The 24,520-nt window shown below is 44.9% G+C and overlaps 1 long non-coding RNA gene across 1 annotated transcript in view; it reads right to left on the bottom strand.

The window, feature by feature from the left end:
* The window catches only part of LOC126282133 (uncharacterized), a 189,208-nt gene that overhangs the window by 133,253 nt on the left and 31,435 nt on the right, over positions 1-24,520 (bottom strand). The window lies entirely within an intron of this gene.

Below are 24,520 nucleotides of genomic sequence, written 5' to 3'. Positions count from 1 at the left end.
CAACGCAAGATTTGCGGCGCGCTCTAACCCGCGTCACCCCATCTTACCGCCCTCCCACACTACGGCGCATTATCTCCAGGAATCCGCGTCTTTAGTGGAGCCGGAGATTCTAGACATAACGTTTCTTACACGGTGAATAAAATCCTGAGCGTCAGAGGAATACTTCAAGGAGCGTTCATTAAGTAATTCAACACTTTTTTTTGTCAAAACAGAATGGATTTATTCAAAATGGCTCTCAGCACTATGGGACTCAACTGCTGTGGTCATCAGTCCCCTAGAACTACTTAAACCTAACTAACCTAAGGACATCACACACATCCATGCCCGAGGCAGGATTCGAACCTGCGACCGTAGCAGTCGCACGGTTCCGGACTGCGCGCCTAGAACAGCGAGACCACCGCGGCCGGCAATGGATTTATTCGTGATTTAAATACGCCTTATTGTTTCCCAATTCTTTGGCTATAAAATCCTATTTTTGAACGTTTCTCATTTCAGTGCTGTCGCCTTACGCCCGTATGGTATGATGGTACCTCTCTACTAGCCCGCGTCACAGTTAATTTCTTCCTGCATCAGTAAGTAACCCATCGCTGCTCCACTGCAGACGGTTAACGAAGTGCCGAACATACGGAATAGGTTCCCAGATCTATTAGTGGCTCCCAGAGATCCAAAGTAAAAAAAACCAGTACCTTGTCCGTGACGGCGAGTGTTAATCAGAGACGAGGGCATCGCCAGGAGTGCACTAGGAAAGTGACAGGTCGCCTCTGGTTAGGTATATACATACTTTCTAAGAAAATAAGGACAAAACGACGCACGACGAAAAGTTCTCCGAATGGGACGGAAATCGCCAGATGTTATGCATAAGTACAAACAAACAAATGATTACTGTTTCAGAAAAATGGGATGATTTGTTCAAGAGAAAGACTTGTAAAGTAAGTGAGTAGCCTTTATTTGTGTGTGCATTATCGTAAATACAAACCTGCAAATGTGAACTGGCAGCCTAAATGTGTTACTGAGCTCAAAGTCACATCATTTACATGAAATTCAAAAGAATGATGTGTGTATGTGAAAACCGATCTCTATCAGAAGCAAACCAATAATTTCACGCTCAGTAGACTTGGTCTGTGCGAACTGTTTGAAACAAACGTAAAAAAAAGCTGTATGCCGACCTGTATAAGAATGTAACCTGAAACACAAGAAAATTACTGCACTGACTTATGGTCCTGGTAAAATAAAGAAACTGACAGAACCTACATTGTGCAAAGGAAAGGAAACGATCGCATATTTTTGCATCTCACCCGCATAATTAACTACTAGCAGAAACAGCAATATAGCAAAACTCCGCAACAACTAAAAAAATACTAAGAACCTTCAACATCGCAGCGCGTCAGCAATCGTTGGTTAATATATTAAAAAACTAAATCCCCGCGTAGTTAGCGGGTCAGGCTTGTAAGTGAGCCACCGTTTGTAGCTGCAGTTTATGGTGGGTCATGGCCCATCGAACATAGGCCGCTGTGAGGTGGAGCGTACACCATTAAGTTAAGTAGTGGTTTTGACTTTGTACATATGTACTGTTTGTGTTTTCCTTTTCTTTTTCGTTTATAAATGTATAGCTATGGTCTTCTTTTAATCATTGACAAAAGTCTTCTTAGGCACTTGTGGGTTTTATTGTTGTTCTCAAGAAGGTGTAGTTTTCTACGTCGAATCTGGGTTAACACTTAACGCTAAGTGCTTTTTTTCGCAATCGAGGCGGGTTTTTAGTTTTTTAATATAAAAAAATACTGGTAAAAACTAACTACAGTTGGTCCAGAGAAACTGAATTCTTAATCTTGACACAGAATGCCAATGAAACACATGACTCCACCTTTAAGTTCATAAATTTCAGTTAGGGAGGAACTTATCAAAGAGGACAATTATAGACTCTAATATGAAAATTCGTTCTATCTAATAACTACCATGGTACATTAAATTAAACCAGATCAACCAATGAAATAATTATCCAAAATTCGACTGTGGCGAGGGTGAACTGGACCAACAATACAAGTCTGCAAAAATAAAAATAAACATGTTACCTCATCAAATAATACCCTGTCCTTCATTTCAACACCTTTCTTATGTCCGGGTGCTATCCAATCATTGCTCTGAGTCATCATCCCTCCACGTAAAGAATCTGCAATGCACGTAGTTTCAAAACTGCGCCCATGTATTATACTGTACACTCGATGAAAAATCCGCCTGCTACGCACCGCAGCCACCGACTACTGGCTGTCAAAGATTCTACGACTCCACAGTGCTGCCGTCGAAACACAGATGCTGTTACCTAACAACTGTTCTCTGACTACACTTCTTCAAAAATATCATTTTCCTTTACAAATATTACACATCCAATAACAGCATCAAGAAATAGCCATCTTACAAGTTACTGGACCACATCTGACTCTTATGCGAGGAGTTACTTGGCTTGATAGAGTTGTTGGTTGTCCTCCTGAGGGGTATCGTGCCCGGTTCTGTCCAACCGGCGCGTAGGTACATCGTCAAAATGCCGATCTGGTCAGCGGTCCCTGCCCATAATACTCCAAACGTTCTCAGTTCCTGGCCAAGGTAAGGAGACAAGCAGTAGACACTCTCGCCGTATGAGGACGGGCATTATCTTGCTGAAATATCAGCCAAGGATAGGTTGACATGAAGGACACCAAAAAGGGATGTAGAATATCATCGATGTACCGCTGTGCCGTTAGGATGCCGTGTATGACAACCAAACAGGTCCTGTTATGAAATAAAATGCCACCCCAGGCCATCATTCATGGCTGTCGGACCATTTGAAAGAAGACAAACAGGTTGGTATCCCACCGCTGTCCAGGGAGTCTCCAGACACGCCTTCACTGGTCATCCGGGCTCAGTTCGAAGGGGGACTCATCAGTGAATACAGTTCTACGCCAGCCAACGAGATTACAAGCCTAATGTGCCCGACACCATCGGAAACGGGCTTCTTGATGTTGAGAGGTCAAAGGTAGTCGGCGTAAGGGGCGCCGTGAGCTCAGCCCCCTTTCTATGGCAGCCTATTAATGGTCCTTGTGGTTCCTGGAGCACCAGTTCCACGTCGGATATATGATAAAGATGAATCTGGGCCTCTGATTGGCTATCCGGCTATTGCTCGGTACTCACGTTCTGTCGTCTCCATGGGTCGACTGCTTCCTCCTTGACGCTGTATACCTGCCATCGTCGAATAGCGGCGTCGCTCCTATCCAAATGCCGAGCGGTTCCGCGATTACTCCGACCAGCTTCTTTGAGCCCAGCTACACATCCTCTCGACCTCTTACGGGACTCGGTAAGACTGCCTGCCGCGAGTAATGAGTGCAATGGGCAGGGGCACTACGAATGTATTGTGTGGACATTAAGTTGAGAATGTGGGTCTCACGTGCAAGGGGTAAGTCCCTGCAGTCGCACTATCCTCTGTGCCCTCGGTGGCTGAGATGGATAGAGCGTCTGCAATGTAAGCAGCAGATCCCGGGTTCGAGTCCCGGTCGGAGGACATATTTTCAACTGTCCCCGTTGATGTATATCAACGCCTGTCGACAGCTTCAGGTCTTAATTTAATTATCATTTCATTTTCTCAAATGCTGACATCTCTGTGCATTGTGCACGGGACTGTCTGCGAGGCATAGTTATTACCTGAGTACCCGGAATGAAATTCGCAAAGTCTTAATGCCCTGGTATCGATATATGTCCCCTGTTTACTATCCTTGTCAGCTGCGCGGTGAAATTGGGCTGCAGCGGCATACATTCATCCATCGGCCGCCGAAATGTACAATTTTGCATTTTCTGTTGCTACCTGTACGAAGAACAATTTATGACCAATTCCTCGTCCCGCGTCATTATTATTTTTGTTATTATTATTATTTGTGTAAATGATCTGAGTGGTAGGATGAACAGCAGTCTACAACTGTTTGCTGATGAAGCTTTGGGGGAGAACTTCGTCATAGAGTGATCGTAGAAGGATACAGGATGATTTAGACAGAGTTTCTATTTCGCGTGATGAATGAAAACTTGTTCTAAATGTAGAAAAAAATCTGTGTTAATATAGATGAGTGGCGAAAACAATCCCATAATGTTCAAATGCAGCATTAGCAGGGCACTGCTTGCCAGGGTCACATCATTTACATATCTAGACGTAAGGCAGCAAAACGATATGAAATGGAACGAGCACTAAGCACAGTACGCGAATGGTCACTTCGGTTTATTCAAAGAGTTTTAAGAAGGTATAACTCCTCTACAAAGGAGACCACTCGTGTAACACTCGTGCAACCCATTCATGACTACTGCTCGAGTGTTTGGGATCCCCATCAGGTCCGATTAAAGGAAGACATGGAAGTAATCCAGAAGTGTGCTGCTACATTTGTTACCGGCAGGTTAGATCGACAAGCGAGTGTTATGGAAATGCTTCGTGGTTTAAACTGGGAATTCCTGGAGGGAAGACAACGTTCTTTTGAGGAAACTCTGTAGCAAAAGTTTAGAGAATGGGCATTTGCAGTTGACTCCAGAAAGATGCTACGATCGACAACCTACATTTCTCGTGAGGACCGTGAATAAAAAAAGCACTCCGTCTTCAGGCCACGAGTGGCCTACCAGGGCCATCCGACCGCCGTGTCATCCTCAGAGGAGGATGCGGATAGGAGGGGCATGGGGCCAGCACACAGCTCTCCCAGTCGTTATGATGGTATTCTTGACCGAAGCCGCTACCATTCGGTCGAAGTAGCTCCTGAATTGGCGTCACGAGGCTGAGTGCACCCCGAAAAATGGCAACAGCACATGGCGGCTGGATGGTCACACCGTGAAGAAAGAGAAGAGAAATTATAGCTCTTACAGAGGCTTATAGACCATCATTTTTTCCTTCCAGTTTGTGAGTGGAAAAGGAAAGACTAGTAGTTGTACACGGTAGCCTCCGCCATATACCATACATTAGCTTGAGGATTATCTATGTGGATGTAGATGTAGACACCTGTAGTGCTTCCCGACGAGTTCATCTTTCAGTGGGCTTAAGACATGGAACTCGGAAGCTGCATGATCTGGTTTGTCCGGAAGATGAGGAATAAGAGCCCACCGATATTTCGTAATCTCCTCTCCTGTAAAATGGTTCAAATGGCTCTGAGCACTATGGGACTTAACTATTGTGGTCATCAGTCCCCTAGAACTTATAACTACTTAAACCTAACTAACCTAAGGACATCACACACATCCAAGCCCGAGGCAGGATTCGAACCTGCGACGTAGCAGTCGCGCGGTTCCGGACTGCGCACCTAGAACCGCGAGACCACCGCGGCCGGCTCCTCTCCTGTACACTGACTTGTGTGTGCCCTTGCCTTATCGTGAAGAATGAGCAGTGCGCTCCCATTTTTGAGGCCACTAACACGATGAAATCTTTTTTCTTCCGTTTCCCGAGAGTCTCACAGTAGATTTCGGAGATTATTATTTGACTACGAGGGAGAACTCCACACAGAATACGATACTGCAGTGCCAGAGTTGTTCAGAATTACAGCGCAGTGTTCCTTCTACGTCTACATCTACATCTACATGATTACTCTGCAATTCACATTTAAGTGCTTGGCAGAGGGTTCATCGAACCACAATCATACAATCTCTCTACCATTCCACTCCCGAACAGCGCGCGGGAAAAACGAACACCTAAACCTTTCTGTTCGAGCTCTGATTTCTCTTATTTTATTTTGATGATCATTCCTACCTATATAGGTTGGCCTCAACAAAATATTTTCGCATTCGGAAGAGAAAGTTGGTGACTGAAATTTCGTAAATAGATCTCGTCGCGACGAAAAACGTCTTTGCTTGCCATCCCAACTCGCGTATCGTATCTGCCACACTCTCTCCCCTATTACGTGATAATACAAAACGAGCTGCCCTTTTTTGCACCCTTTCGATGTCCTCCGTCAATCCCACCTGGTAAGGATCCCACACCGCGCAGCGATATTCTAACAGAGGACGAACGAGTGTAATGTAAGTTGTCTCTTTAGTGGACTTGATGCATCTTCTAAGTGTCCTGCCAATGAAACGCAACCTTTGGCTCGCCTTCCCCACAATATTATCTATGTGGTCTTTCCAACTGAAGTTGTTCGTAATTCTAACACCCAGGTACTTAGTTGAATTGACAGCCTTGAGAATTGTACTATTTATCGAGAAATCGAATTCCAACAGATTTCTTTTGGAACTCATGTGGATCATCTCACACTTTTCGTTATTTAGCATGCAGGTCCGAAGGAACAGACACTGCGGCGAGTACATCCGTTATGAAATGCATGAAATATATTCGCAGATGCGAATATGGACAATCATCAGCTGTATAATGGAACGACGACAATGAAAATTTGTGCCGAACCTGAACTAGAACCCGAATGCATGAATGTCCGAAGGAACATTGTAACCTAATTCTGAACAAGACAGGCACTGCGATATCGTATTTATCCGCCGATAAGAGGTAGCGACTTTCAATTGAAATGGCCTCCCATGTACGGGAAATATAAAATTTGTGTACGAGTACGGGTTATGACGCAAGAACGACGAGGCATGGACGTTTGGGTGTGGCTCTGAGTCGCCCATGAAGAGTCAAAGCTATTAAGTACCGCTCGCGTGAAGCGGAAAATCCGAATTTGAGTTCCAGTCCCGCACAAATTTTCATTGTCGTCATTCCCTTACACAGCTGATGCTTACTCGTATTCACAACAGCGAATACATTTCACGTACTCCATAACGGTTGTAGTCGTCGCAGTGGCTATTCCTTCGGATATGCGTGCCCGAAGGAACATCACAGAGTTCTTTTTACCAACACAGGCTCTGTAATATCGTGTTTCTCTCGTACGTTGGTTTCACTTTAAGATTTAAGCTGTAACTTCTCGAATTAAATCACGGCAGTATTCCACATCGCACCTGCTGAAAACTGCTTCCACTTCGAGCAGTACATCGTATATATACACTGAATCTCAGTCTGCAAAACGTCCGTCAGTTTCACTAAATTGTCACAATAATTGTCGGAACTAGACACTCGTAGCAATACTTAGTTCGCGTTAATCGTAAGTTCGTGTGACACGATATGGTATAATTGTTCAAGTATCTGTACCTACATCTATACTCCGCAAGCCACCTTGCAGTAAGAGGCCGATGGCACTATGTACCAGTATCACTTCCTGTTCCAGTCGTGAATGGTTGGCGGGAACAATGGTTGCCGGTAAGCCCCCTTATGCGCTCGAATCTCCTTAATTTTATCTGTGGAAGCTTGTGTGCCGTGGGGAGTGGCCGCTATGTCACTGCGCGGCCCCTCCCGCAGGAGGTTCGAGTCCTCCCTCGGGCATGGGTGTGTGTGTTGTTCTTTGCATAAGTTAGTTTAAGTAGTGTGTAAGTCTAGACACCGATGACCTCAGCCGTTTGGTCCCTTACTAATTCACTCACATTTGAACATTGTGGAAGCTTGTGGTGCTAAGTAAAGAATAAATAAAAAGTTTATCTACCAACATCTTGTCAATGGTAACCATGCCCGACTGTGACTGGGGCCCATTCACAAACCTCGTCACAAGGTTCGCTCCAGACCTTAACAAAATTCTCGTGTCACAATGTTAGTTGCCATACTCCTCCGAAACGGTTCGATCGATTCTGATGAAATTTTACATGTATATTCAGTAGGTCTGAGAATCGGCCGTAATCTATTTTTCATACCCCTAAGAGATAAGGGTGGTCCACCCCAAAAATATTTTTCTAATTTTTTGGACAGAAATTTTTATTTTTATTTTTTTATGATGTGGCATTACAAAATACACGCAGCCCTAAATTTTTACCCTTCTACCACCAACACCTATTTTTTAATAGCGATTTTAGTAATTTAATAAAAGTGTTTGTTTGGAGTGTAGCCATGTATGGCAGTAAAACATGGACGATAACTAGTTTGGACAAGAAGAGAATAGAAGCTTTCGAAATGTGGTGCTACGGAAGAATGCTGAAGATTAGATGGGTAGATCACGTAACTAATGAGGAGGTATTGAATAGGATTGGGGAGAAGAGAAGTTTGTGGCACAACTTGACTAGAAGAAAGGATCGGTTGGTAGGACATGTTTTGAGGCATCAAGGAATCACAAATTTAGCATTGGAGGGCAGCGTGAAGGGTAAAAATTGTAGAGGGAGACCAAGAGATGACTACACTAAGCAGATTAAGAAGGATGTAGGTTGCAGTAGGTACTGGGAGATGAAACAGCTTGCACAGGATAGAGTAGCATGGAGAGCTGCATCAAACCAGTCTCAGGACTGAAGACAACAACAACAACAATAATATTCAACCCCGGTCCATAACGATCAATTATCACTCGCTCAGTTATACCCGCCAGGAGTCTACCGGTGATAGTCTTTCACTATTCGATAGATAGATAATTGAAGAAAACGTACCAAAAGCAACGACTCGAATATCCCTCTTTAAATCGACATAACTACACCGAGAAGCTTAACTAGGTAGCACGCGTCATTCGCCTAACCGACATTTAGGCCTAGCGCACACACATCGATTTGTATCGTACGGAAATATATCGTACGTTCAAATTTTTTAGTGGAACAAAGGAGTTCCTATGCTCTCCTTTGTTCCTCTAAAAGAATTTAATCGTACAATATTTTTACGTACGATAAAAATCGATGCGTGTTCGCTTGGTCTTATTCATAATGGTGGCGAACACGTTTCGACACGAAATTGCCGCTATGTTTGTATGCTCATGGACGAGCCGTCTATCGGCTGCAATTGTTAAATCTGCGTGATCTACCGTAGAAACGCTAGAACTAATAGTGGGCGATACTGCCTTTTCTCACTCCCTACACAGTTTCGGCCATTATTATTGTTTGTGTCACGAGCTCCCGCCAACAACGGCTATTGTGTTACACGTACACATTATTCTTATAGACTAGAGAGCCATTTTCAGAGGCGGAACGAAGTTCGCCGGGTATAGCTAGTATTAATCATAAAATGTGCACACTTGATCAGCGCAAGCGTACGTATCCACATTAATGGGACAAACCACTCCACATTTGCAGAACACCTAAGAAAACATACCCACAAACCAACCACTAGAGAAGAAGACATAAAAATAATTAGATACAACAATAAAAAACACCTCCTAATCCTGTAAGAAAATTACCACATACAGAAAACCAAAGCAGAAAAGAAAATCCAGTTGAATGCATTGTTTTCACTAATAGATAAAATAATGGAATAACGATCCCAAAAAGGGTTAATAATAATAATAATAATAATACCAGCCAATATAATAATAATAGATCGGTAGAGCCGTGTGCTGACCACATCCCCCTCCACATCCGCATCAAGTGACGCCTGTGGGCTGCGGATGACAAGGCGGCCTTCATGACCTGTTCGGGAGGAGTTTACTTCAGCTTTAATATAATAATACCACTCAGCACCGTTTCACTCACTTGTCCACGAATCCTTCCACAGGACATTGAAACCAAAAGCCAAACCAGCTGTCACCAAAGCTTTCAACCACTCTCTTACAGCTATTACGTTCATATTCAACACACTAAAGCTCAAACCAACAACCCCTCCCCCCCCACCCCCACTCCCCCCCCCCCCCACACACACAAAAAAACATATACACACTCTTCAGCTCACTCTCTCTCTCTCATAAGAAAACACACACACACACACACACACACACACACACACACATAACCATTGAAGCTAGACGAGTTTCGTTCTTTGTAGTTTTTTCGTTTGATGCTTATTTAGTGAGATATTTGGCCCGGTCGCTATCAATGGACCACCCTGTATATAATGAAAAGAAGTTCGTTTTGGACATATACTTCGTTAGGTTGGCAACATGTAGGTAAACAACCAAAGAGGAGAAAACACATAATGAAGCTACAATATTTACGTTGCTAAAAGCACAGTGTTCGAACAAATAGCTATATCTAGTGGTAAAAGAATAATAACAAACCACAAAAAAGAGGGAGGAATATCGTGAACAGTGTGAAAAATGCCGGGATACAAAATTGTGTTAATGTGTCGGAAATAAGTTGGTATTGTGACCTTCAGACCAGACGAGAGGAAACATAACCACAGCAAACTGTAAGTAATTACTTATTTGCATAAAAAACGCGAAGTGAACTGTTTTATAATCTAAAAGTAGCAAAACTGTATCGTCATAGGCTGACGACTCCTTAGAGGAAGAAAAAGGGGAAACGCGTCTGGGAAAAATAAATTAAGTGCAGCAAGAAAAGACGGTTTTATTTACAAAACAAGTAAATTAATCAGTTTCTGATGTCCTGGCCACGCTTTTTATTATTTCCAAAGTGGTTCTACGACCATAAAACTGCTTTCTGTGGAAGAAACACAGAAGATCTTGTGGGTGTTGTTTTGAGTGTGCCAATTCTAAACCTATTCGCCCCCCCCTCCCCCCCCCCATTAATCTCCATAATTTTTAATTTTTTATTAGTTTTTCAATTGTCATCCATACAATTTTGGCTGAAGTCGGCACACACTGATGCTACCTAGCGGGAACCATGTAAAACTCAAGAGTTTGGTCTTCCCAACAGTATGTTGTTCACGCACATATCTCAGATAACATAGTAGTTATGATTATTTTTAAATTAGATGATTCTTTTTGATACAATCTGTATTATTTTCGACCAGTCAAAAGATCTGTTACAAACTGTTTTGTAAAGATATATGTGTTTGAAAAACAATGTAAAGTGATGTCCGTGAATGGTTTACTGATGAAATTGTTTTATACGACGTAACGATGAAAACACAGTGTAAAAAAACAAACGCAGCGTATACCACGCATCCAGCACCGCCTAGCGGTTTATCTACTTGTTTCCCAGTTTGTCCCTTGAGAGCAGTGTGGACCCGTCTCGGTACTGTGAATATTGACGAGATACAATGTATCTAAGCAGCAACTTTATATGATTGACATAGCACTGGTAAGCTAGGAGGCCAAATACTACTCGTGTCTAATCAATGGTGAAATGTAAAATATTTTCATATATTTTCTTATAAGTACTGTGTTGTATTTTGTAGCCTTGGAAAATGACGGAACGTCGAAGTGGATAAGACGATTTTGGAAATAATAAAAAATGTAGTCAAGACATCAGAAGGTTATTGAAGTGCATCCAAACGGCCGCCTTGTCTCTCAGCATTATCATGCAAATTGCAGTATCCATATTAATCATGTAGTAGTGACGTCGCATATCACTCCTGTGTGTAGCTTAAACAATACCACCCGAAGCTGCTACCGCGTTGCGTATTGTTACCCAACTTTGCGTGTTCGCAAATCTCAATGTCGGCGAGTCTCTGTGTCTCTGGACACGCTTCCACCATCTGAGCATAGGGTGTTGCAGTGCTGTTCCCCTTCAAATTCAGAAAACAAATTACCGTTCTTTATCACAGTGCTGCGCCATTTTGTGTGCGGCTCCCCCAGCGTCGTGGTAGGGTATTGTGGCGCGGGGATTCCATCGTGTACCGTAAAGGCAGACGTCTGCCTAGAAAATGGAAAGATAATTAATTCCGTAACTTCTTTTTTAGTTGACAATTAACACTTATGACCACACCTCGTACATCGCTCAAACATACGCTCTTTCTCTGTCCAACACATCAAATACCTCAAACTCAATTGGTCGTGGGAATCTATACAGATAATACACTCAGATTATACTGCTTCTGTTTTGCATCTTGTGGTTTTCTGCGATATAACGGTGGTAAGAACAAACGTAAATTCGCGTTTATTACTTTACTCTTTCTTGAGTTACAAGAGTTTTGTATTTTAATTATTCTGTAAAAATTGTTAGTCATCATTAGTGCATTTACATCTACATGACTAATCCTCTGTTCACACTCAAGTCTCTGGCGCAGGCTTCTTGTAGTCACCTTCAGACTATTTTTCTACCGCTCCACTCTCTAACAGCGCGAGGGAAAAGTCAACACTTAAATCTTTCTGTACGATCTGTGGTTTCTGTTATTTTTATTACGATGATAATTTCTCCCACTGTAGGTTGGCGACAATAAAATGTCTTCTCATTCAGTGGAGAAAGTTTGTGAATGAAATTTTCTGAAAAGACTTCGCCGCAACGAAAAATGCCTTTGTTTGAATGACTAGCACTTCAGCTTGCGTATCATATGCGAGACACTCTCTTCCCTATTTCACTATAATACAAAACGAACTGCCTTTGTTAGGAGGACGGGGCGAGATGCCACTGTGGTTAGCATTATGGACTCACATTCGGGAGTACGACGGTTCAAACACGCGTCCGGCCATCCTGATTTAGGTTTTCGGTGGTTTCCCTAAATCGCTTCAGGCAAATGCCGAGATTGTTCCTTTGAAACAGCAGGGCCGACTTCCTTCCCTAATCCGACGAGTCCGAGGTCCAATGACATCGCTGTTTGGTCCCCTCCCCCCATACAACCAATCTTGTTTGGACTTTATACATGTCCTCCATCAGTCCTATCTGGTAATTCCCTCCTAGCGGATATGCACTGAATTAATCGCTTGTGTCAAGCTCAAAGTGTGCCCGAGAGTCGAACCACGACAGTTAGCCAACACGAACAACGTTCTCATAATTGAATGACGTTATCAAACCTGATATATCAACTCATTTGTTCAACTTGCCTCTGGTTAATCTGAAAACATTTTACTGTCGATTATGTAGGATTATTATCAGAAACTGGAGTTAAGAATTTTTAAGTGACCGAAACTTACATTTTAACAGTCATATGTTCATAGTATTTTCTTGAATTTATGACACAGATATCAGTCTCCGCAATATCTTTGCACCTCTCATATGCAGCAGGAATTCTTCGCTCCTGCAAGGTGATTTCTGTTTGCTCATTAAATTTGGCAACGTATGACATTTATTGGAGTTCTGTTGACAGAGCTGTATCTCTCGTGCGGCATCAGTAAACATGCTGTGGTCTGAAATGCAGATAAGCCACTCACTGGGAGTCGTTAAGTTACGCAGGCGTCCCCGGACACACGTTGTGTTGGTGCACATAGTACTGTGGAGAGAACGATTTGTAAGGGTGTTTGTTGTTTAACATAGGCGAGTAGACCAACTGACAGGAAAAGTTAACACAAATTTTAAAGCAAGCGTGTAGCGTGAATAAAAGAGTCGATCGCAAGTGACTGACACAGAGAGACTGGTAGTAGAAACGGTCTGGTGGGTGTTGTACATGGGCAGGGAAAGGGGGCGGGGGGGAAGGTGGTTGCATTCTGCCTACGACGACACTATACAGGAGGTCGAGCGGTCAGGATTTGCGAATGTGCGTTAAGGGCTGCCGTTAAATGACAGAACAGGAAACTAGGTAAAATAAAGAGAATTTTGTTCAGTGTACGGAATACAAAGGACGCTCCTAGTTTCGGAAGTCACCGGGCGTAGGCCAGTCTAGGAGGTAGAGCAAATAAATAATTGGACAACGACTCATGTTAACTGATTTCGGTGGCCGGTCAGGGAACACAGAGCCAGAGGCTCTGCCTCCAAAAACGACGTGTGTTCTGCTCAAGGTCTGGATCACAAGAGAGAAGCAACTGCGTTTTGCACTGCAGTAGAGGGCGCAAGACCTGTAACTGGACGGAACTACCTCGGTTCTGAAAGGCAGGCAACTTGTGTCACATAGCTACAACGGAAGTTTCTCTCAGAGAAAAGTGGTTCAAATGGCTCTGAGCACTATGGGACTTAACATCTGAGGTCATCAGTCCCCTACTTAAACCTAAATATCCTAAGGACATCACACACATCCATGCCCGAGGCAGGATCCGAACCCGCGACCGGAGCGGTCGCGCGGTTCCCGACTGAAGCGCCTAGAACCGCTCGGCCACCCAGGCCAGGGCTCTGAGAGACAACTTCTAAAGATTTCACTGTGCCTTCGAAATAAAATTTTTAAATCAATTCCCTAACATATTCCTTGACTGGCTACCACCGTGTACAGTGTCAATGGCCCCCAAGGCAAAGCACTCTGGACGTCATGAGGAGGAGGGAGCAGAAAAGTCGGTGGACTATGTGGGACTATCGATGCACAGTTTATCGGAGAAGAATATTCCGATGACCAGAAAATAATCGGTTCTAAGCGTGGAAAAGGCGTGGATCAACTCCTCTTAGTAGTAACACCCCAATTCTGGGGTGGATTAAGAAAGACTCTACAAAGGAAACTGAAGAAAAATTGTCTTCATTTTGGATTGCGGACAACCGCACAATGACGTTCATTAAGGAAGTGCCAAAAACCAATGACATATTTCCGCCACCAGCAAACAAATAGTGGAGTGCTTGTCCACAGATCTACCTCATGGAGTTTGTCTGTAGTATCGCGTTTCACCCGTAGATTGGCTTAATTTTAAAATTTAAGACACCGCTGTAGCTTCTCGAAATAAACCATAGCAGTATTCTACATCGCAGCTGCTGAAAACTGCTTCCACTTAGAACAGTGCATTGCATTTATCCACTGAGTGTTAGTCCGCAAAACGCTTGTCAGGTTCACGAAATTATCACAAATAACTGACGGAACTGGACACACGTAACAACACTTAATACGCATTAATTGTAAGTTCGTATGACACGGCATGGTCTAATTTTGTTCGTTTCAGATGTCTGGTACTTCTATACTCCGCAAGGCAGGTTCCAACGTGTGGCGGATGGTACTAAGTACCAGTATCACTTCCTGCTCCGCTCGCGAATGGTTGGTGGAAACAATGGAAATGGAAATGAGCGGGAGGCCCCTTGCGCGGAAGGTCCGGCGACCTAGGTGCAGGTCTTCTTACATTCGACGCCACATTGGGCGACCTGCGAACCAGATGGGGATGAAATGATGATGAAGACGATACAACACCCAGTCCCTGAGCGGATAAAATCCCCGGCCCAGCCGGGAATCGAACCCGGACCCGCAGGACGGCAATCCGTCACGCTGACCACTCAGCTATCGGGGCGGACGGTGGAAATAATGATCACTGGTAAGCCTCTATATCTGCAAAACCTTGTAGTGCTCAGTAAACAATAAATAAAAAGTTTATTTACCAACATATTGGTCATTGTCAATGGTAATTATGCCTATTTGAGACTGTGGGCCATTCACAAACCTGATGACGAGGTACGCTCGAGGCCTGTAAAAAATGAATCATAAAATGTGCAGCATTTGACCAGCGCGCACGAACGTATCCGTATTAAAAAGTTTCTGATGTCCTGGCCACATTTTTTGCCTGGCTCAGAGCACTATTCGACTTAACTTCTGAGGTCATCAGTCGCCTAGAACTTAGAACTACACTCCTGGAAATTGAAATACGAACACCGTGAATTCATTGTCCCAGGAAGGGGAAACTTTATTGACACATTCCTGGGGTCAGATACATCACATGATCACACTGACAGAACCACAGGCACATAGACACAGGCAACAGAGCATGCACAATGTCGGCACTAGTACAGTGTATATCCACCTTTCGCAGCAATGCAGGCTGCTATTCTCCCATGGAGACGATCGTAGAGATGCTGGATGTAGTCCTGTGGAACGGCTTGCCATGCCATTTCCACCTGGCGCCTCAGTTGGACCAGCGTTCGTGCTGGACGTGCAGACCGCCTGAGACGACGCTTCATCCAGTCCCAAACATGCTCAATGGGGGACAGATCCGGAGATCTTGCTGGCCAGGGTAGTTGACTTACACCTTCTAGAGCACATTGGGTGGCACGGGATACATGCGGACGTGCATTGTCCTGTTGGAACAGCAAGTTCTCTTGCCGGTCTAGGAATGGTAGAACGATGGGTTCGATGACGGTTTGGATGTACCGTGCACTATTCAGTGTCCCCTCGACGATCACCAGAGGTGTACAGCCAGTGTAGGAGATCGCTCCCCACACCATGATGCCGGGTGCTGGCCCTGTGTGCCTCGGTCGTATGCAGTCCTGATTGTGGTGCTCACCTGCACGGCGCCAAACACGCATACGGCCATCATTGGCACCAAGACAGAAGCGACTCTCATCGCTGAAGACGACACGTCTCCATTCGTCCCTCCATTCACGCCTGTCGCGACACCACTGGAGGCGGGCTGCAAGATGTTGGGGCGTGAGCGGAAGACGGCCTAACGGTGTGCGGGACCGTAGCCCAGCTTCATGGAGACGGTTGCGAATGGTCCTCGCCGATACCCCAGGAGCAACAGTGTCCCTAATTTGCTGGGAAGTGGCGGTGCGGTCCCCTACGGCACTGCGTAGGATCCTACGGTCTTGGCGTGCATCCGTGCGTCGCTGCGGTCTGGTCCCAGGTCGACGGGCACGTGCACCTTCCGCCGACCACCGGCGATAACATCGATGTACTGTGGAGACCTCACGCCCCACGTGTTGAGCAATTCTGCGGTACGTCCACCCGGCCTCCCGCATGCCCACTATACGCCCTCGCTCAAAGTCCGTCAACTGCACATACGGTTCACGTCCACGCTGTCGCGGCATGCTACCAGTGTTAAAGACTGCGATGGAGCTCCGTATGCCACGGCAAACTGGCTGACACTGACGGCGGCGGTGCACAAATGCTGCGCAGCCTGCGCCATTCGACGGCCAACACCGCGGTTCCTGGTGTGTCCGCTGTGCCGTGCGTGTGATCATTGCTTGTACAGCCCTCTCGCAGTGTCCGGAGCAAGTATGGTGGGTGTGACACACCGGTGTCAATGTGTTCTTTTTTCCATTTCCAGGAGTCTAATTAAACCTAACTAACCTAAGGACACCACACACATCCATGCCCGAGGCAGGATTCGAACCTGCGACGGTAGCTGTCGCTCGGCTCCAGACTGTTTTTTTATAATTTCCAACATCGGCTTACGATTTTCGACATTCCACCATTTTCAAAGGCTATAAAATACGACACAAAACTTTTATCAAAAGATATGAAAACATTTTGCACTTCACTATTGATTAGAGACATAGTATAATGAGTAGAACATGGCTTCCTAGCTTACCAGTGTAACGTCAATCAAACAAATCCTTTATTAGATACATTGTATCTCATGAACATTCTCAATCACGAGACAAGTGCAAACTGCTACCAAGGGACAAGTTGGAAATCGCGTGGACTACACCGCTAGGCGGCGTTGGATACTGGTACACGCTTTATTTGTTTGTTTAAAACTACATTTTCGCCGTTACATCGAATAAATCAATTTCATCAGTAAACTATTGATGGAAATCACTTAAAATTGTTTTTCAAAAACGTATTTCTTTACAAATGATTCTGAGCACTATGGGACTTAACATCTGAGGTCATCAATCCCCTAGAACTTAGAACTACTTAAACCTAACTAACTTAAGGACAGCACACAACACCCAGCCATCACGAGACGGAGAAAATCCCTGACATCGCCGGGAATCGAACCCGGGAACCCGGGCGTGGAAGCGAGAACGCTACCGCACTACCACGAGATGCGGGCCATTTCTTCACAAAACAATTTGTAACAGATCTTTTGAGTGGTCGAAAATCATAAATTGGAGGAGTCCGCTGAGTGGCGCTAGCGTATAGGAGGCCATCCGTCTGTTACCAGTTTTTGACAGCTTACGGCGTATAGATTACTAGCATCGGTAAAAATTCATAAACACGAATTTATGCCAAGTCTAGGAATGGCATCTACATCTACACGGGTCCTCTGTAAATCACTTTTAAGTGCCTGGCAGAGGCTTCATCGATGCACCTTCACAATTCTCTATTATTCCAATCTCTCAAAGCGCGCGGAAGAAGCGAACACCTACATCTTTCCATTTGAGTTATGACTTTCCTTATTATATTACGGTAATCAACAAAATATTTTGGGCGTCAACAAAACATTTCGCATTCGGAGGAGGAAGTTGGTGATTGGAATTTCGTGAGAAAGTTACTCCGCAACGAAAAACGCCTTAGTTTTAATGATGTCCATCCCAAATCCAGTATTATTTCAGTGCCACTCTCTCCCCTATTTCGCGATAATACAAAATGTGCTACCCTTCTTTGGACTTTATTGATGTACTCCGTCAATCCTATCTGGTAAGGATCCCACGATGAGCAGCAGTATTCTAAAAGAGGACGAACAAGCGTAGTGTAGTCAGCCTCTTAAGTAGATCAGTTACATTTCGTAAGTGTCCTGTCAATAAAACGATGTCTTTCGTTAACCTTCCCCAAAACAATTTCTATGTGTTCCTTCCAATGTTAGTAGCTCGCAATTGTAATTTCTAAGTATTTAGTTGAATCTACAGCCTTTATATTAGACTGATTTATCGTGCAGTCGAAGTTTAACGGATTCCTTTTAGCAGTGATGTGGATAACCTCACACTTGTCGTTATTTTGGGTCAACTGCCAATTTTCGCACCATACATATTTCTCTGCTAAATCGTTTTGCTATTTGTTTTCATCTTCTGATGACTTTACTAGTCGATAAACGACAGCGTCATCTGCAAACAACCTAAGACGGCTGCTCAGATTGTCTGCCAAGTCGTCTATATAGATAAGGAACAGCAAAGGGCCTATAACACTATCTTGGGGAACGCCAGAAATCACTTCTGTTTTACCGGATGATTTTCCATCAGTTACTACGAACTGTGACCTCTCTGACAGGAAATCACGAATCCAGTCACATAAATGAGACGATATTTTAAAAGCACGCAACCTCACTACAAGCCGCTTGTGTGGTACAGTGTCAAAAGCCTTCCAGAAATCCAGAAGTACGGAATCAATTTGAAATCCCTTGGCAATAGCTCTCAACCCTTTGTGCGAGTAAAGAGCTGGTTGAGTTTAGCAAGTACTACTTCGAGCGGCATAAAAAAACATTCTGAAGCAGCATGGCCGAGAATAAACTCTTGACCTATACGCAAAAAAATCCAAGTGCCCGACGTTTTGCGTCTATCAGAAGAATTTAGTACTTTCCAAGGGACCGAGTATCGTGCGTTCCTTTGTGAATGGAAATATTTTTGGTGTCGTACCGTATTGCCTCGTTTAGTTATAGGAACAAATTAAACCATTCCTGTTTCATCATAAGCGATTATCATATTACCTCGAAGAAAGCGGTTTATTTACAAATAGCCAAAACGGATTGAGAAAATATCGTTCTTGTGGAACACAATTAGTTCTTTATTGTCACGAAGTAATGAGTGCTAGCGACGGGAGATGTCAAACTGATTCCAAGTTTTTGGGTTTCCAGACGGCTCTCGATACCGTTCCTCACAAGAGACTTCTAATTAAATTGCGCGTCTGTGGAGTATCGTTTCAGTTGTGCGACTGGATGCGTGATTTCCTGTCAAAGAGGTGACAGTTCGTAGTAACTGACAGAAGGTCATCGAGTATAGCAGAGGTAATGTCTAGACACGAACTGCGGACATTGGCGGTGAGCATTCATTGATTTAAATCAATGGAGAAGAGGAGAGCAATATTCGGCAACAGGATATACCGGGGCTGTTGCGGCAGTACGTAAGGTGGGTGCTTGAGCTCCCCAAATCGAGCCAGCCAATTTTCGCAGGATGTTGTTGCGACTCTTTAGCTTTTGGCTTACGTTTTCTGGTGCTTTCCACTTGAACAATAAAATGGCCCACCATAAACTGAATGTGAACTTCTGTGAACAAAGAGTCAAACACAACGTCAGCCCCAAATACCTTGGCATAACACTAGGCCGCTCCCTGACTTACAAAAAACATCTAGAAAACGTAAGCCAAAGCTAAAGAGTCGCAACAACATCCTGAGAAAATTGGCTGGCTCGATTTGGGGAGCTCAAGCATCCGCCTTACGTACTGCCGCAATAGCCCTGGTATATCCTGTTGCCGAATATTGCTCCGCTGTCTGGCATTCGAGCACTCATACTAAGAAAGTCGACGTCCAGTTGAACGAGTGTGTGACGATAATAATGGTTGCTATTAAATCCACCCCAGTCCCTTCTACTCTAAGCAATACCCCACCTCCACAGTTGAGAAGGCAAGATGCAGCAGCAAGAGAATGGTAAAAAATTCAGGACTCAGATTACCCACAGAATCTACCAATCCATGATGTTTTGAACGAAATACCATCGACCTGCTTGAAGCCACGGAAGCCTATATGGGTTAATACAAAAGAACATCAACCTGACATCAAGGAGCAATGGCGGCACTTTTGGAATGATTCTGGAATTAATAAACAAGGTATCCAAGATCCTACTCTGGAATTACCGGGCTTTGACCTGAAGAGATGTACCTGGACTAAATTAAACCGTATCAGAACAGGCCATGCAAGATGCAATGCATATAAGTACAAGTGGGGTCTATGCGACTCACCAGCCTGTGACTGTGGAGCACCAGAACAGAACGTCCGCCATATTATTGAGGAATGCCCCTTAAGAAGCTACGCAGGACCTGTCTCTGAGGTTATATACGTGAAACCCTCTGCTTTGGATTGGCTGTGCAGTCTAAATATTGCGCTTTAAATATATGAACGAGTTTGTAGTCAGGCTTGCCAAGCTTTTAACATGTAGTTATGTTGTCTTGAGTGTTTGTACTTTATCCTTTTGTGCTATTGCTTGTTTTTTACACATGTACTATTTACACATTGTTTTGTTTTATACATTTCGTTTACATATTGTTGTACTTATATAAAATATTGTCGCTGTATTGCCATACGCAAAATAAATAAATAAATAAATAAATAAATAAATAAATGGAGAAGGTTGGAAATTTGTACGGGTATACGATACCGGGTCTCCTGCTTACAAGGCAGATGCTCTGACCACTTTTTTCCCCCAAAGGAACCTTCCTGGCGCTCAAACGGAACATCGGGGCAGAGGGGGCAGGGATCGCAGTCCGAGGCTTGGCAACCATGTCCTACTCCCTCCTCCCCAGCCCCCACCCAGGAACCAAGGAAGGTGTAGGGAACGAGGATTAGAGGTACAAAGAACATCAATTATTTACTAATTTTCCTTATTTTATTTTATTTATTTATTTCAATCATTATTAATAACACCGAGAATACCACGAAACCGGTGTCGTTAGAAAGATACAGCGGAAAGTTGCTAGACTAGGTGGGACTATCGATGCGTAGTTTTTCGGAGAAGGACTTTCCGATGACCAGAAAATAACCGGTTCTAAGACTGGAAAAGGCTTCGATCAACTCCTCATGGCAGGAACACCCCCATTCTGGGGTGCGTTAGGAAAGATTCTACAAACGAAACAGGAGAAAAATTGTCTGTATTTGCGACTGCGGACGACGCATAGTGGTGTTCATTAAGGAGGAGCCAAAAACCAGTGACATGTTTCCGTCGCCATCAAACAAGTAGTGAACTTCTAGCCCACAAACATACTTCATGGAGTTCGTCTTCGCTTAGGGGAAGAATCCCGAGTCCAGAAAGAGGAGCAGATGAGGAGGCATCTGATAAGGAGTCGTACGGGTAATTTGGGCCAGCATCTGTCGCACCAAGAACCAGACAACTATCGCCGATCCGCACACCAGGCGGGCCTCGTCAGTGAGCAAAACATCACAGGTGGCACACAGTGAGGTATCTGCAAGCTGAGTCCGTTGATGGCGTGACCGGCACAATGTCTTTTCATTGACTGTAAGGTACCATGACAGACTGGACACCAGTGTCGAGATAAGAAGCAATGATCGCCAGATGCTACGCCAGTCGACATGGGGAAGCTCCCCCTCGACCACTTTCGGCGACCTGCGCTGCTGAAGAAAGTCATATATCGCCTTCGTGGATGTCAGCTGCGTTGGCAGTATCGAAGTAACGACATAGGTCAGTTCGAGAGAAAAATGGCGCAAGTAAAAAGGGGCGGCAGGATGTCCTAAAGCTGGATAGGGACAGAGAGAGAGAGAGGGTGCAAGAGCCTCCAGCAACAGGTTGGTAAGGCACCTAGGACAACGGCGCCACAGGACCATTTAGCAGCTGACGAAAATGGCTATCGCACTGTCAGGGACATGATACAAGCCTAAACCGCCTCTGCACTGCGGAGGGAGAGAGTTTCCCCCCTTATCTTGAACAACAAACCGTGGCAAATATATGAAGGCAATGCCACCAGCATGCAGCGGGCCATGGACGATGCAGCAGGAAGTGTATGCACCATGTCGTGGATGCGTGGTGCCAAATGCGCATTTACTTATTGCGTCCGTTGCAGAAGATCGAGGCCTCGTAAACGATGCTCTAGGAGCTCAGCTTGTAGTTGGGACAGTAGACGCTGGCAGTTGACGGCAATGGTGCTCCTCAGATCACTTGCAAAATCGACTGCTAAACATCGGATAGCAGCAGCTACACGCAATGAAGCAGCGCTGTCTGCAGAAAGCCCCGTAGAGCCGAGCCTCTGTCAAATGGTCCAAATGGCTCTGAGCACTATGGCACTTAACTTCGGAGGTTTCAGCATTATCTTGCTGAAATGTAAGCCCAGAATGGCTTGCCATGAAGGAGAATAAAACGGGGCTCAGAACATCTTCGACGTACCGCTGCGCTGTAGGGGTGCTGCGGATGGCAACCAAAACGCTCCAGGTATGAAAAGAAATGACACTCTAGACCATCACTACTGGTCGTCGGGCCGTATAGCAGGCAACAGTCAGGTTGGTAACCCACCGCTGTCTGGAGGTTCCAAACACGCCTTCGGCCTAGAATCTCATTGACTGGAGCAATATCGCTTTCAGTGATGAGTCTCGCATCGATCTAAACTCCGATGACCAGCGGTGAATCGGAACCGCGCGACCGCTATGGTCGCAGGTTCGAATCCTGCCACGGGCATGGATGTGTGTGATGTCATTAGGTTAGTTAGGTTTAAGTAGTTCTAAGTCTAGGGGACTGATGACCTCAGACGTTAAGTACCATAGTGCTCAGAGCCATTTGAACCATTTTGAACCAGCGGTGAATCGCCTGGAGACGCCCTGGACAGCGGTGAATCGTCTGGAGACGCCCTGGACAGCGGTGGGGTACCAAGCTACACAAACCTAGAATTAGGAGTGATGGTCTTTTCATAACAGGATTCTTTTTGCTTTCATCTTCGGCAACTTTACAGCACAACTATACATCGAAGATATTGTACGACACGTTTTGTTGCCCTTCATGGGTTACAGTTCAGCGAGATAATCCCCGCCCGCACATGGAGAGAGTTTCTACTGTTTGTCTCCGTGCCTGCCAAACCCTATCTCGGCCAGCAAGGGCATCGGATCTCTTCTCAATTGAGAACATTTGGAACATTATGGGCAGGACCCTTCAACCAGCTTGGGACTTTCACGATCTTCCCCCAATTGGAATTGGAATTTCGCACGATATCCATCAAGAGGACATACAACAACTCTATCAATAAATACAGAGCCGAATAACTGCTTGCATGAGAAGCAGAGGTGGACCAGCATGTTACTGAGTTACTCAATTAGTAAAGCTCTTTCTGCTGAATAATCATTCAATTTTTCTGAAACGTAATTATTCGTTTGTCTGTTCACGTACATCACATCTACCGATTACCGTCCCATTCGAAAAATGATTCAAATGGCTCTGAGCACTATGGGAGTTAACATCTGAGGTCGTCAGTTCCCTGGGCTTAGAACTACTTAAACCTAACTAACCTAACGACATTACACACATCCATGCCCGAGGCAGGATTCGAACCTGCGACCGTAGCAGCAGCGCGGTTCCGGACTGAAGCGCCTAGAACCTCTCTGCCATATCGGCCGGCCGTCCCATTCGGGTAAGTCCTTCGGTTTTCGTCGGTTGTATTTATTTTACACTACTGGCCATTAAAATTGCTACACCAAGAAGAAATGCAGATGATAAGCGGGTATTCATTGGACAAATATATTACACTAGAACTGACATGTGATTACATTTTCACGCGATTTGGGTGCATAGATCCTGAGAAATCAGTACCCAGAACAACCACCTCTGGCCGTGATAACGGCCTTGATACGCCTGGGTATTGAGTCAAACAGAGCTTGGTTGGCGTGTACAGGTACAGCTGCCCATGCAGCTTCAACACGATACCACAGTTCATCAAGAGTAGTGACTGGCGTATTGAGACGAGCCAGTTCCTCGGCCACCATTGACCAGACGTTTTCAGTTGGTGAGAGATCTGGAGAATGTGTTGGCCAGGGCAGCAGTCGAACATTTTCTGTATCCAGAAAGGTCCGTACAGGACCTGCAACATGCGATCGTGCATTCATGAAATATAGGGTTTCGCAGGGATCGAATGAAGGGTAGAGCCACGGGTCGTAACACATCTGAAATGTAACGTCCACTGTTCAAAGTGCCGTCGATGCGAACAAGAGGTGACCGAGACGTGTAACCAATGGCACCCCATACCATCACGCCGGGTGATAAGCCAGTATGGTGACGACGAATACACGCTTCCAATGTGCGTGCACCGGGATGTCGCCAAACACGGATACGACCATATTGATGCTGTAAGCAGAACCTGGATTCATCCGAAAATATCACGTTTTGCCATTCGTGCACCCAGATTCGTCGTCGAGCACACCATCCCAGGCGCTCCTGTCTGTGATGGAGCGTCAAGGGTAACTGCAGCAGTGGTCTCCGAGCTGATAATCCAT

Source organism: Schistocerca gregaria, chromosome 1 (assembly GCF_023897955.1).
Source record: "Schistocerca gregaria isolate iqSchGreg1 chromosome 1, iqSchGreg1.2, whole genome shotgun sequence".
In the NCBI taxonomy this organism is placed as follows: Eukaryota; Metazoa; Arthropoda; class Insecta; order Orthoptera; family Acrididae; genus Schistocerca; species Schistocerca gregaria.
This window is presented reverse-complemented; position numbering and strand designations above follow the sequence as displayed.